The following is a 14,033-nucleotide window of genomic DNA, read 5'->3' as shown; positions in this document are numbered from 1 at the left end:
TGTTGGCTGTCAACAACCGTCCGCAGATTTCATCGTCATAGCAGTTATCGATAGGAGAATTTAAGGATAAAAAGATGCTGCAACTGATGGCCATATTCAAACAGTTTTTGAATCGTTTGTCGCAGAGAGAAAATTTATATGTTGCTGATTTACCTTCAGTGAAGTCTCTTTGAAATGGGTCAATGATGTTCTGGGCATATGGGGCTATCCGATTTAGCAAGATAATGGAAAATATCTTATAGATGGTACTCATCAACGTGATACCTCTATAGTTGCTGAATTGTGTGATGATTTCTCTTTTATGTATGGGACAGCCCGCGATAACATATTCTACCCAGTGCTTTTGGAGTTTTCCAACCGGTCTTCGTCCTTCTGTTTTTGCTTCGAGTACCCTTTTAGGTATCCGAATGTCGTCCATACGTTGAACATGTTCAGCCTATTACAGCTTCCGAAATTTATTTTGGAGACTTTAGGGTCGATAAAGATTTGATTCAACTCATGGTTGTATCTGATTTGCCCCTGGTCGTCCTCTGTTTTTCTAAAAATCGTCAAGTCTCTTCAAGAGGGAGGACCTCCTCCTGAACTTCTAATTTTCGCTTTAAAAATTCATTTACAACTTAATGAATATATCTTCAATGTTTCTAGCGCAATAAAAAGTTTAAAGAGTCCCCTTTTTACTGCTTATATAGGTTAAATATCCGCTTGGGTCGCTTATCTCCCATTTACAGTTAATTCCGAAACATTGTAAACATTATTGAGTGCACCTGCATAACGGATGCACAAACTAATAGAATCATAAACATTATTGAGTGCACCTGCATAACGGATGCACAAACCAATAGCATCATAAACATTATTAAGTGCACCTGCATAACGGATGCGCAAACGAGCGAGCATCGTAGGTATTAAGGTAGCAGTAAGATAATAAAAGGAAGAGTCTAGTTGGAACAGTGAGAGGATGAAGATCGATAAAATATATTAAATAAATAACTAAGAGTCTAGTTGGAACTGTGAGAGGATGAAGATCAATAAAATATATTAAATTAATAACTTCAAGTGTTATTAACTTTAGTGGCGCAGTCGGTAGGATCCATGCATCGAGCAGGATCCAGTGATACGCGAAGTTACGTGTTTTAAATTCGTTTAAGAACCGGCGCAATTTTTTAGAAACAAAGTTGTTTTAACTAAAAAAATCAAGTGTCGCGATTCGTTTAATAATATAAAAAAAAAAAAAATATATTAACTAAAATAAATACAAAGCTAGGAGGCGGAGTAACAAGCATAAATCCGTCTTAAAACACATTCTGAGGCTGGTTTGGAATCCTAGCAATAAAAAAAAAAAAAAAAAAAATCTAATATAAAAGTGCAGTAAAATAGACTCACCTCAAGACTCAACGTAGAGACAGACTAGCTATTTACCATCGACGCATCCTTCAAGCCGAAATGGATAACGTATTAGCGCAACGATTGATAGCAGCTTTGGAGAATTTAGCTAATTTGCAACGGCCGAATCGAGCAGAAACAATAATAAAACAAATTGCCTACATAAAAGAGTTTTCGGGAGACAGGAAGCAGCTAACGCAGTTTCTAACAACCGTTGGTGGTCATCTTAGTGCTATTGATGAGGAATCACGGGAAGAAGCCTAGCAGGTAATTTATAACATAAAAATTACAGGAGCGGCAAAGGAACTTTTGTTAAATAATCGTCCGGAAAATTGGGAGTCGGCTAGAAATTTACTCAAACAACATTTTCGACCATCTACGAACTACAAGGACCTTTCGAGAAGAATAACGCAACTCAAAGTATGTTCTATCTCCGATCTTAACTCTAAAATTGAATATATTATAGAAGAAATCAATACATTCGCCACTTATGAATCGACTACAGCGGAAACTCGCCAAACTTTCTACGCGTTATTAGTGAATAGAATTAAGCAAATAGTTAGTGGTAATTTGTCACGTGATATAAGAAATTTGTTTGATTTACATGAAGTAAAAGAAATTTTATACTCGTACGTGGGCTACGATCAAGATAATTTAGACCGAGAAACACTATATCAGGAAAGAAAGAATTATAACAGTCAGGACTATAGAAAACACCATAACAAACAGGACAATAGACAGAAACAATCCGATAATCATGGACAATACAATTCAAATTTTGGTAGACCAAATAGGGTAGAATCAAATCAATACAGACGTAGCTCGGGACATTTTTGGCAAGATCGACAAAATTCTCGACTAAATAACTTCCGAGATTCTGGGTTTAGAAGTAATAATAATCCTACTCAACATAGACAACATTCCTGGAATCGTTCTGACCAGGTTAGGCGATCACCACCTAAACCTATGGAGATAGGTACCGTGACCCATAGAAGATCAAATCAAAATAGAAATGACCCATCACCCGGGTCTAATTCAGTAAACGAGGAGGTTCATAATATTGAACCAGAGTTTTTTTATGAATTAGGCCTCGGAAACAAAATCTTTGCTAATCTTACCATTGATAATAAACTGTACAAGTGCTTGATAGATACAGGTTCAACAATGAGCATTGTGAACTCTGCTAGAGTAGATTGTAGCAAGTTTAAAATCTTCGATAAGACTAACATCCGTTTGCAGACTATAAACCATACAACCACGGAAAGCGTTGAACGAGTAATTAAAAATATTCCAACAGAATTTAACTTTGATCCAAAAGGTGGAATCAAATGGTATAAGAGGGATTTATTAGGGAAGTCGTATGACTTTTTAATCGGAATGGACATATTATCCAAAATTGTGAAAATCTTCAATTTTGAGAATAAATGTCTCATCCTAAATAATGGTAGTAAAATATCTTTAGATTCTTCAGAAAATGAAGAAAACCTCAAGTGCTTTGAACTTAATGCCGAACAAGGGAAAGTTGACTTAAGTCATTTAAATAAAGAAGAAAAAAGTGAAATGGAAAACTTATTGAAAGAATTTAGTCAACGTAATCAACGGTGGTTACTGAAACTACAAGAGTATCAGTTTGATATAGAGTATATCAAAGGTAAGGAAAACAAGGTTGCAGACTTCTGGAGTCGCATTCCAGAAGCCACTAATCAAAAAGAAAATTCCACTGATAACCAACCGATCAATGATTTGTCAGATAACGCTGCAGTTCATTCACAAGATGAACAACAGTTGGATCACATTCCTATTAAAGAGACCATAGTAAATAAATATAAAACGCAGTTAATACTAGCATATGACGTAGATCAGGAAATAGAAATATTGCATAATCGTAGAATAATATGTATGGATATGACTAGGGATAGGGACCATTGGGTTGACCTTTTAAGAAGGTATATTCGACCAGGTATAACAGGAATCTACACCGAACTTTCATACCATCAGTTTAATAAAATTCAGCAAGTATTAATTGAACTATTTGGAGACGATAGGAACATAAAGTTTATCAAAGCTACAATGAGGGCTAGAGAAATAAAAACAGCAGAGGAAATCCATAGACAGATATCCTTATATCACACAGTTGAGAGTATGCACAGTAGGATTATAGAAACCTTTAATAGTCTAAAAAATAAATTGTATTACCCGAAGTTAGTCGAGGAGATAACCAAAGTTATTAATAATTGTAAAACGTGTTTGGAAACCAAATACGAACGTAAGCCTTTCAGAGTTAAATACAAAATTAGTGAAACTCCCACTAGTATAAACGAAATTTTGCATATGGATATATACTATTTCATGAAGCAGGCATTTCTAACGCTAATTGATAAGCTGACGAAAAAAGCTTATATTTATCATTTGCAAAATAGAAATTGGAATAGGAAGATCGAAGTGTTGGAAGAACACTTCTCTAAATTTGGTAAACCGCAGAAGATTATTAACCTCATTATCGTTAGTATTAATATCAAGGACTTCTTTAGAACGCAAGGTATAGCATTACATTTCACGAAACCAAATACCCATACAGGGAATAGTGATATCGAAAGGTTTCACTCAACATTACAGGAAAAACTAGTATCTATGAGGAAATTAGATCTAACTTTATTACAGAAAATACATAGGGCAGTAAGTAATTATAATGATAGATATCACTCTTCTATCAAAATGACTCCGAATCAAGCAGTACGGGCTGATCCTGCAATGCTTGAAAAGACTTTGAAGGAGTACAAGAATAAATATATAAATAAGCTTAATAAGAAAAGAGAAGATTATAGGGAGACTAGGAGAATTATTCCAGTTAAGAACTATAAACTTAATTACTATAAGAACGAACCGAGATATAGGATTAAAGAATTAGGTAGAGAACATCCCATTAATATAAAACGTCCTCGTAAATTTGCAGGTGATGACCTCAGTTTGGGTAGTTGCACTGCAACTTCTACTATTAGCAACACCACAGATAGACAGGAAATAGTAGAACATATCCAACTAATAGAAGAGAATTGTGAAAATGCAGTTCAAAACCTTAATAAATAAATTGAACTCAATTCTCATTTTAATAACTCGATTAAATACCTTAAAAATCTGATAGAGTCAGACCGAAACGCAATTAGTAAAACATTTCAACAACTCACAGAAAACGAAAAATTATTAGTAAAAAAACAAAAAAAAAACAACTGAAAACAGACCAAATTTTAAAAACTCCGAATTTTGGAAGAGAAGTTAAATCAGATTATTAACAACATAGCAATGATGAAACATGGATTGATTCACTCTAGTATGCTAACAGCAACCGAAATTTTGACGACTAAACTGGACTTTTATAAACTCAAAAACGTACGAACCGGACTACTGAAGTATAAGGAAAACACAATAATTTTGGCCCTTAAAATTCCAAATTCTTACAAAATTGAAGAGTACAAATTAATTACATCGTTACCCACTACGAATAATTTACAAGCAATATTAGAAGATCAGTATTTTATAGAAATAAATGGAACAAAATATGTTTATGATGAAAAAATTGAATTATGAAAGGGAGTTGAAACCCTTGAGTAAGAGTATTACAAGAAATAATTGCGTACTTGTAGAAAATAATGGAACAGAAATTGTGAAGGTTGATGATAACACTATAATCTGTAAGAATCTTAAACAAACAAATATTGTTAATTATTGTGACGACAGAAACATACACCTAAATGGTAACTATTTAATCAACATCAATAACTGTACAACCCAGATACTAAATCAAACCGTTGGTAAAACAAATGTAAAATTTATTGACAGGTTCTTTTATAATGAAAATACGGATTATAATTTCACCAAAAACATTGATTTCAAAGAGATAGTTTAGAAAATAAGAGAAACTTGGAACATATCAATATTTTAAAATTTCATAAAAATATAAATTACCTATCTGGTTCAATTGTAAGCGCATTTCTGTTAATACTATTTATCATAATACTTAACCACACAAAAAAATTGAAAATTGTTGTAAAAAGCTCGCAATCCAGTAAAATTACGGGGAATTTCAAGTTAAATAGGGGAGAGGTTAAATATCCGCTTGGGTCGCTTATCTCCCATTTACAGTTAATTCCGAAACATTGTAAACATTATTGAGTGCACCTGCATAACGGATGCACAAACTAATAGAATCATAAACATTATTGAGTGCACCTGCATAACGGATGCACAAACCAATAGCATCATAAACATTATTAAGTGCACCTGCATAACGGATGCGCAAACGAGCGAGCATCGTAGGTATTAAGGTAGCAGTAAGATAATAAAAGGAAGAGTCTAGTTGGAACAGTGAGAGGATGAAGATCGATAAAATATATTAAATAAATAACTAAGAGTCTAGTTGGAACTGTGAGAGGATGAAGATCAATAACATATATTAAATTAATAACTTCAAGTGTTATTAATTTTAGTTATACACATATGGTTACTATTTACCACTTGGTGAGGTAAAGCGCGTCAACTTCATCTACGCGCCATTTTTCGTGGCTACCTGAAATACCCATCAACTCCCTCCACGATGTTCTGAGATGCCTGCACTCCTTCTCGACTGTTCTGCGCCAATTGTCTTTGGCGCGACCCACCCGTCGACTGTTTTGGGAGCAATACGATTGCCGCCCCTCCTTAAAGCGTAACCTATCCATTGTCACTTCCACCTTCCGATCAACAGACTTGTGTGTCGACCAAGCTCTTCATTTGTGATAGTATCAGGCCAGCCTACCCTGATGATACGTGCAAACAGGTGTTCACGAAGGCTTGGAGCTATCGAGTAACAGTAGAATTCACTTTCCATATGCTACTCCAATATAGCAACACAGAAAGAACACTTGCACAGAACAGTCTCAACTTGACCTTGATTTTAGACAAAGCAGCGAAAGTGGATCTAGCGCTGCTAATGCGTCGGAAAACATCCAGTTCGGTGCAACTGTCAGCAGAAACCACACCTCTTAGATATACAATTGACGACGAATTGGATGCTCTGCCCATTAATGCAGATAGGGGGATTATAAAGACTCATCAAACTGAGAACCTTGGTTTTTTGGTGTTTATCTTTAGACCAGCTCTAACTGCCTCCCTTTTAAAATCCAAGAGCCATTTAGTCAAGGTAAGAACAAACAGATTTTTCCTCAAACACCTCGACCACGCTAATGAGTCGAGGTATTTGAGGAAAGATGTCATTGGTCATTGAACTCCTGCACGTCCTCCGGACAAGGCATCATGAAGAGCGCCACCGATAAAAAGAAGAAATAATATCGGTGGCAAGACGCAACCCTGGCGGTGTGATCAATGCAAGAGGATCTGAATAAGCGCTTTTCTTTGGAATCTTAACGATCGTCCATATCTTCCACTCTCTAGGGAAAGTCTCGGATTTCCAAGATTTCCGTACGAACAGAAGTAGCAGATCTACAGTAACAGCAGGTGAAGCGATGGAAGGCTTTGCGAGGAGACGTATACACTTTTGAAACGCGAAACGTGGATTGATACCCACGATGGAGCATAAAACCTGGGAAACCGCCTGTTGAACCAACATCAACAGTTCCACTACCAAACCCTATCTTCACCTCCATGTGGTGACCGCTGGGAGTTCTTGCTTAACGAAAAGCTGCAGACGGAGAAGGATGAAAGCGAGTCCCTCGTCCCTAAAAACGGGACAAATTGTACCAATTGGTCTTCCAGGTTGGGGTCTGGGTAAGACTAGCAACCCTACATGGAAAACAACTTGTTACGAAGCCACAACAGGAGCCTCGGATTGGACTGATAACACAACGACGAACCCGGCAACGACAACGGAATAACAATTTGTGCATTTCTCATGGAACTTTCGTTCCCTGTACACAGGAAAAGCTGCCAAGCAGCTAGCCAATACCCTGTCCTTATATAGGATTGATGTAACAGCGTTGCAGGAGATGCGCTGGACGATTTCCTGGAGAAGAGCTACTACATCATATATTATAGTGATCATCCAGTAAACCATGTGCTTCTTAATCAGCCAAAAAATGAAACCTGCTGTTATCGGCTTTGAAAACATAAGCGAAAGACTATATAATCCTCATTAGCGTGATATCAAAATCTTACTTGGGGATTTTAACAGCTAAGCCAGGACGGCGCTCGTATTCAGGCGATACGTAGGCTCTCATAGCTTACATAAGGATACCATTGATAACGGACTGCGGATAATTCAATGGAAGTACTTGGTTTACGCGGAAAGCGGCACACAAACAAACATGGGCCTCTCGGAATGGGACCACTTGCAACCAAATTGACCACGTGTTGAGGAATCTAGTTCCCCCAGCTCTTTTTAAGGTTTTTTTTGCGAAATAAAACCTAATTAAAATCGATTCGATGTCTGTCTGTACGTCTGTCTATCTGTCTGTCACACCTGATTTATTTGGAAACTGCTGGACTGGTTATCACGAAAATTGATGAGATCATGTGGTCTGGTGTTTCTTTCACATAAAGCAAGAGGTGCTTTTTTTTGAAAGAATGTGCTCATGTGAAGTATCAAATGAAAGGGCTCAATTAGTCCTTTTCGAAACTGCTCCCATATTTTATATCGGGTGAAACGTAGGGGTAACAGGTCTCGTTTTCAGAACCTATCCAACCGGAAAATCTGAAAAAGATCACAGTGGTGTATCTGAAGGGAATCTAGGCCTCAAAATACATTCCGTTCCGATATCTGTACAAATAAAGTTAATAATAGTATATTATCACATTTTAAAAATTTAGCCGAAGGCCTTCTTAAGTTCAAAGAACTGCAAAATTTGGCACTTGCATAAGGGATAACATAAGGTATAACTTTGGGGAGTTTGAAGGAAATTCAACGATTATTAACAAAGTTATAGAAGTCGAAACTTTCACATTGTGTGCATTCTCTCGCTCGGTGAATTTATTATATATACGTGCATATATAAGTATAGTATTTGGTAACTTACAATGTTTGTTTGTTTAGAGTGAGTATAATATCTGTAATATGTACGTATTTCTTGTAGTTTGAAAAAAAAAAAAAATATGAAAGAATATTTTAGGTGTTTAGCCATATACGAAAGCAAAACTGACCGTAAAGTTTGTGACATAAGATGAACACAAAACCTTTATATTCGAAACGCCAGCTTGTGGTATTTCGACTAGTTTGTATCTGTTATAGGTTAAATTCTTCGCATTTGCTTATAATATTAAGCTCAGAGTGTGAAGCGTATGAGGTTGACTATTATCAATGCAGTGCTTTCCATCAAATGATTTATTTAAATCGCTTTCTAAAAAATACATAGAGGGCAATGAAATTTTTAACTATGTGCACACGGAACTGTCATGCACTCATCACTCCTCAGATAGGGAAACACAAAACCTTTTATACCTGAAGCGTCAAGCTTCCAATTTCTTGACTTGTTTACATTTCGTTTGGACTCGCTCAGACCCTGTTTTTTGATAATAAAATTCGAAAGCCTCCTTCTTCCTTCCTCTAGAGTGGCTAGATTTCTACCCCCTAATTCATTCGGACCATTTTTTAAATATCCGGTCCTACTTATGTTATTTTTTTCATCAGTTGTCATGTTTTCCTCATTTTTATTTTTGTTTATTAATTTTTTTGAGACAGCAAAAAATGAGCAAACGTAAGGTGGGTAGGTAGGTATTAGGGGCCGCTCCGAGGAGTTCAATTAGCGCTATGGTGCGCCGTTTTGATACAAAACCTCCTAAGACCGGGACTACTGTTATGAGAGCAGGGGGGCAGAGTCCAGCCGGCTCGGATCTTCAGAGCCAGCCCGTAGCATTCACGAAGGAAAGCAGCTCCCCCACCCTGAACCTAAAAATCTCTCTAAGGTTCCCAAAGAATGGTTTACCCAGTGTCCGTAGCCTGACTCTTGGTAGAGCTGGGCAATTGCAATGGAAGCGCCTGAGGGTCTCCCACTCTTCTCCACAGCTTCGGCAATGCGAATTGTAGGGTATGCCAAGTCTGGCGGCATGGTCCCCCATGGGCCAGCTGTAGTGCCACCATTTTGTTTGTTTTCCTTAAGAAATTTGTGTGTTTGCATTTGAATATTAATGTCGATATGTAATTTCCTTCCGTGTAGTAAATACTCTCACTGATTTGAAAAATTGCCCGCCTAAATTTCTGCTTCACTACACTACCAAGCAACAACTTTAGACAATTTGGAAGACGATTTATGAAAAAAAATCATAGAAAATTTTGGTAAAATTGCAGAAATATGGGTTGATATTTGTGAAAAGTTGTGGTAAGTAATGACTATTGCATTTATTCAAGCAAGCGATCTTATTGTACAATTATATTATTGTACAAGACAATGATCTTGCCAGTCCTCATGTATTCCTCGGAGACTTGGGTTCTTAGTAAGAAGAATTGCGAACTCTTGGCCGCGTTCGAGAGAAGAATCCGCCGAAGAATTTTTGGCCCCCTACATGAGGATGGACGATTCCGTAGCCTACACAATGACGAAATCTATGAGGGATATCATGACCGTTAGGTCGTGGATAAAATCCGGCTCAATAGGTTACGGTTGGCGGGTCACTTAATCCGTATGATTGAGGATGATCCCACCCGGAAAGCCTATAAGGGCAATATCTATTGTAAAAAAAGAAGAAGAGGCAGACCCTGCCTAAGATGGAGCGATGGCGTGTGTCAGGACGCCAGACGGCTTTTAGGGTTATCGAATTGGTGGACCTCGGCGTAAAACCGGAATGTCTGGAGATCCTTATTAAGGCAGGTCTAGACCGATTACCTGTTGTTGTGCCGTTGATGATAATGATGATCTTATTTTAATCTATATATATAAAAGAAAGTGGTGTTAGTTACACTATTTATAACTCAAGAATGGCTTAACCGATTTGGCTGAAAATTGGTGGAGAGGTAGCTTACGGACATAGGATATTTTTTATCCCGCTCGGCCGCATTTCCGTGAAGTCCCTATAAAACGTGGTATAACAAAGACGCATCTGACATGGAATAACAAAACGCAATTGACAGCTAAACGTAATTTTGTCTATGGTTAAGTAGAAAATTTGATAATATAAATTTTGTCAGAAATATATAATCATCAGTAATTTGTATTCTCTTTGAATCATTATTAACAATGCCGCGACCAAGACGATCGAATCTTTCCCGACAAAGCCGTAATGCAAGAAGGATACGAAACATTGTAAATTAAGTGACTGAAGAAGCACAAGGAATTGCCCTGAAGAGCGCCACGTTAGTATGGCTCGACTTCGTGCTTCTCAATCACAAGAGCAAAGCGAGGCAGCCCGTGAAACGGCTCGGTTGGCAATGCGAAATCTTCGAGCGAATAACAGAGATCAACAAGTAGATAATTTTCGACGCACAAGAAAAGATTTATCAAGTGTTGATTTGAATCGAGCAGCGTTTCGATATGATCGACGGCAAGTATTCCAAATGATAACCACGGAAATTAACGGCGGAGACCGTCACTGGCAACGATGGTTATCCACTGTATCGCCGTCGATCACCCGGTGATAATGGTCGAACTGTCACAACGAAAGTGAAAAGAATGGATTTTGTTGTCGGCAACAGTTGGATTGTTCCATATTCGCCACTTATTTATAAAACGATCAAGACACATTGCAACGTTGAGTATTGCAATTCAGTAAAGTCTATAAAATGCATTTGCAAATATGTCACGAAAGACAGCGATATGGCAGTTTTTGGCATCCAATCCTCCAATATACACGATGAAATTGCGCGCTATCAAGTTGGTCGTTATGTGAACTGCAATGAAGCGATTTGGCGTATATTCGCATTGCCTATTCACGAACGTCATCCTATTGTTGTGCATTTGGCGGTGCATCTGGAGAATAGTCAACGAGTATATTTCACGGCTTCGAATGTTGTTCAACGTGCTGAAACACCTCCAGCGACAACATTGACCAGTTTCTTTGCGATCTGCCAAAGCGATCCGTTTGCACGAACTTTGCTTTACTGGGAGGTGCCATGTTATTACACTTGGAATGCTTCATCGAAGAATTTTCAACGACGGAAGCAAGGCGATACGGTCCCTGGTTATCCGGATGTGCGTTCTACGGATGCTCTTGGTCATATGTATACAGTTGATCCAAAGAATGATGAATGCTTCTATTTGCGGTTGTTACTGGTAAATGTGCGTGAATCAACGTCATTTGAGTCACTACGGACTGTTAATGCCGCCCGAGATTATAACCCTGATTTGACTCAGGTACTCATTCACAGCTGAGTCGATTGGTATCCGACATCAAATCACGATACAAATCCGACTGCCACCAGTGAGATTTGAACCGCGCCCTTCCGTACGACAGCCTCGTGCTCTAACCACTCAGCTATCCGTTAACTGCGGTTGTTGCGACACTTAGGAATGGTTAGGCTAGGAATGTCAGCGCCAAATCGCGAAATGAATGACGCATTTAATCGAGAATCGGAACGGGAACGTGAATATGATCACCAGGGATTAGAACGAATGTACCACTGTCAAATCCCCAACAAAAGGAAGTTTATGATACATTAATGAAGGCAATTGATGATGGAAATGGTGGTTTATATTTCCTCGATGCCCCTGGTGGAACTGGCAAGACATTCCTCATATCAGTAGTTTTAGCGACTGTTCGTGCGAGATCCAACATTGCGCTTGCGGTTGCTTCTTCTGGAATAGCAGCCATATTGTTCGAAGGATGCCGTACCGTTCATTCAGCATTAAAATTGCCGTTAAATCTTTATTTATTGAAGAACCAAAATGTAATATTTCAAAAAACTCCACATTAGAAACACTTAACCGAACAATGAAAGATCTACGCAATGACTCGAGATGTTTTGGAGGCGCAATGATTTCAGTGTCTGGCGATTTCCGCCAAACATTCCCAGTAAGTCCAGGATCAACGGCTGTCGACGAAATAAACATCATCATCATCATCAACGGCCCCGTCTTCTTTTTCTACCATAGATATTGCCCTTATAGACTTTCCGGGTGGGATCATCCTCATCCATACGGATTAAGTGACCCGCCCACCGTAACCTATTGAGCCGGATTTTATCCACAACCGGACGGTCATGGTATCGCTCAAAGATTTCGTCATTGTGTAGGCTACGGAATCGTCCATCCTCATGTAGGGGGCCAAAAATTCTTCGGAGGATTCTTCTCTCGAACGCGGCCAAGAGTTCGCAATTTTTCTTGCTAAGAACCCAAGTTTCCGAGGAATACATGAGGACTGGCAAGATCATAGTCTTGTACAGTAAGAGCTTTGACCCTATGGTCAGACGTTTCGAGCGGAACAGTCTTTGTAAGCTGAAATAGGCTCTGTTGGCTGACAACAACCGTGCGCGGATTTCATTATCGTAGTTGTTATCGGTTGTGATTTTCGACCCTAGATAGGAGAAATTGTCAACGGTCTCAAAGTTGTATTCTCCTATCCTTATTCTTCTTCGTGTTTGTGTTTGATCAGTGCGGTTTGATGTTGTTGGTTGATTCGTCTTCGGTGCTGACGTTGCCACCATATATTTTGTCTTGCCTTCATTGATGTGCAGCCCAAGATCTCGCGCCGCCTGCTCGATCTGGATGAAGGCAGATTGTACGTCTCGGGTGGTTCTTCCCATGATGTCGATATCGTCAGCATAGGCCAGTAGTTGGGTGGACTTGAAGAGGATCGTACCTCTTGCATTTACCTCAGCATCACGGATCACTTTCTCGAGGGCCAGGTTAAAGAGGACGCGTGATAGCGCATCCCCTTTTCGTAGACCGTTGTTGATGTCGAATGGTCTTGAGAGTGATCCTGCTGCTTTTATTTGGCCTCGCACATTGGTCAGGGTCAGCCTAGTCAGTCTTATTAATTTCGTCGGGATACCGAATTCTCTCATGGCCGTGTAGAGTTTTACCCTGGCTATGCTATCATAGGCGGCTTTAAAGTCGATGAACAGATGGTGCAACTGTTGTCCATATTCCAACAGTTTTTCCATCGCTTGCCGCACAGAGAAAATCTGATCTGTTGCTGATTTGCCTGGAGTGAAGCCTCTTTGGTATGAGCCAATGATGTTCTGGGCGTATGGAGCTATCCGGCCTAGCAAGATAGGGGAGAATATCTTATAGATGGTACTCAGCAACGTTGTTGTTGGTTCTCCCAGGCTTCCTTTTTCCGTCTGTGAAGTCGCTTGTCCACTCGACGGAGTTCGTGATAAGTCTCTGCGCGTGCCCGCGTTCTTTGAGAATGCAACATTACTCGGTATGCGGCATTCTTCCGTTCCGTTGCTAGCTTACATTCATCGTCAAACCAGCCATTCCGACTCCTTTTGCGGCTGGGGCCAAGTATGTTTGTGGCCGTATCCATGATAACGTTCTTCAGGTGATTGTGAAGATCATTTGTTGATGCTTCATCTCCAGGTCCTCTGTTGACTGCGGTTATTACGGCATCCATTTCCCTCTTATAGGTGTCGCGGAGGGTTGTGTTGTGGATGGCTTCAGTGTTCACTCTCACCTGATTGTCAGAGGGGATTCTAGGTGGTATTGTTATTCGAGCTCGGTGCACCATGCCAACGAGATAGTGATCCGAGTCTATATTGGCCCCCCTATATGTTCTGACATTCATCAAGG

Source organism: Hermetia illucens, chromosome 3 (assembly GCF_905115235.1).
Source record: "Hermetia illucens chromosome 3, iHerIll2.2.curated.20191125, whole genome shotgun sequence".
In the NCBI taxonomy this organism is placed as follows: domain Eukaryota; kingdom Metazoa; phylum Arthropoda; class Insecta; order Diptera; family Stratiomyidae; genus Hermetia; species Hermetia illucens.
Note: the sequence above shows the minus strand (reverse complement) of the source record.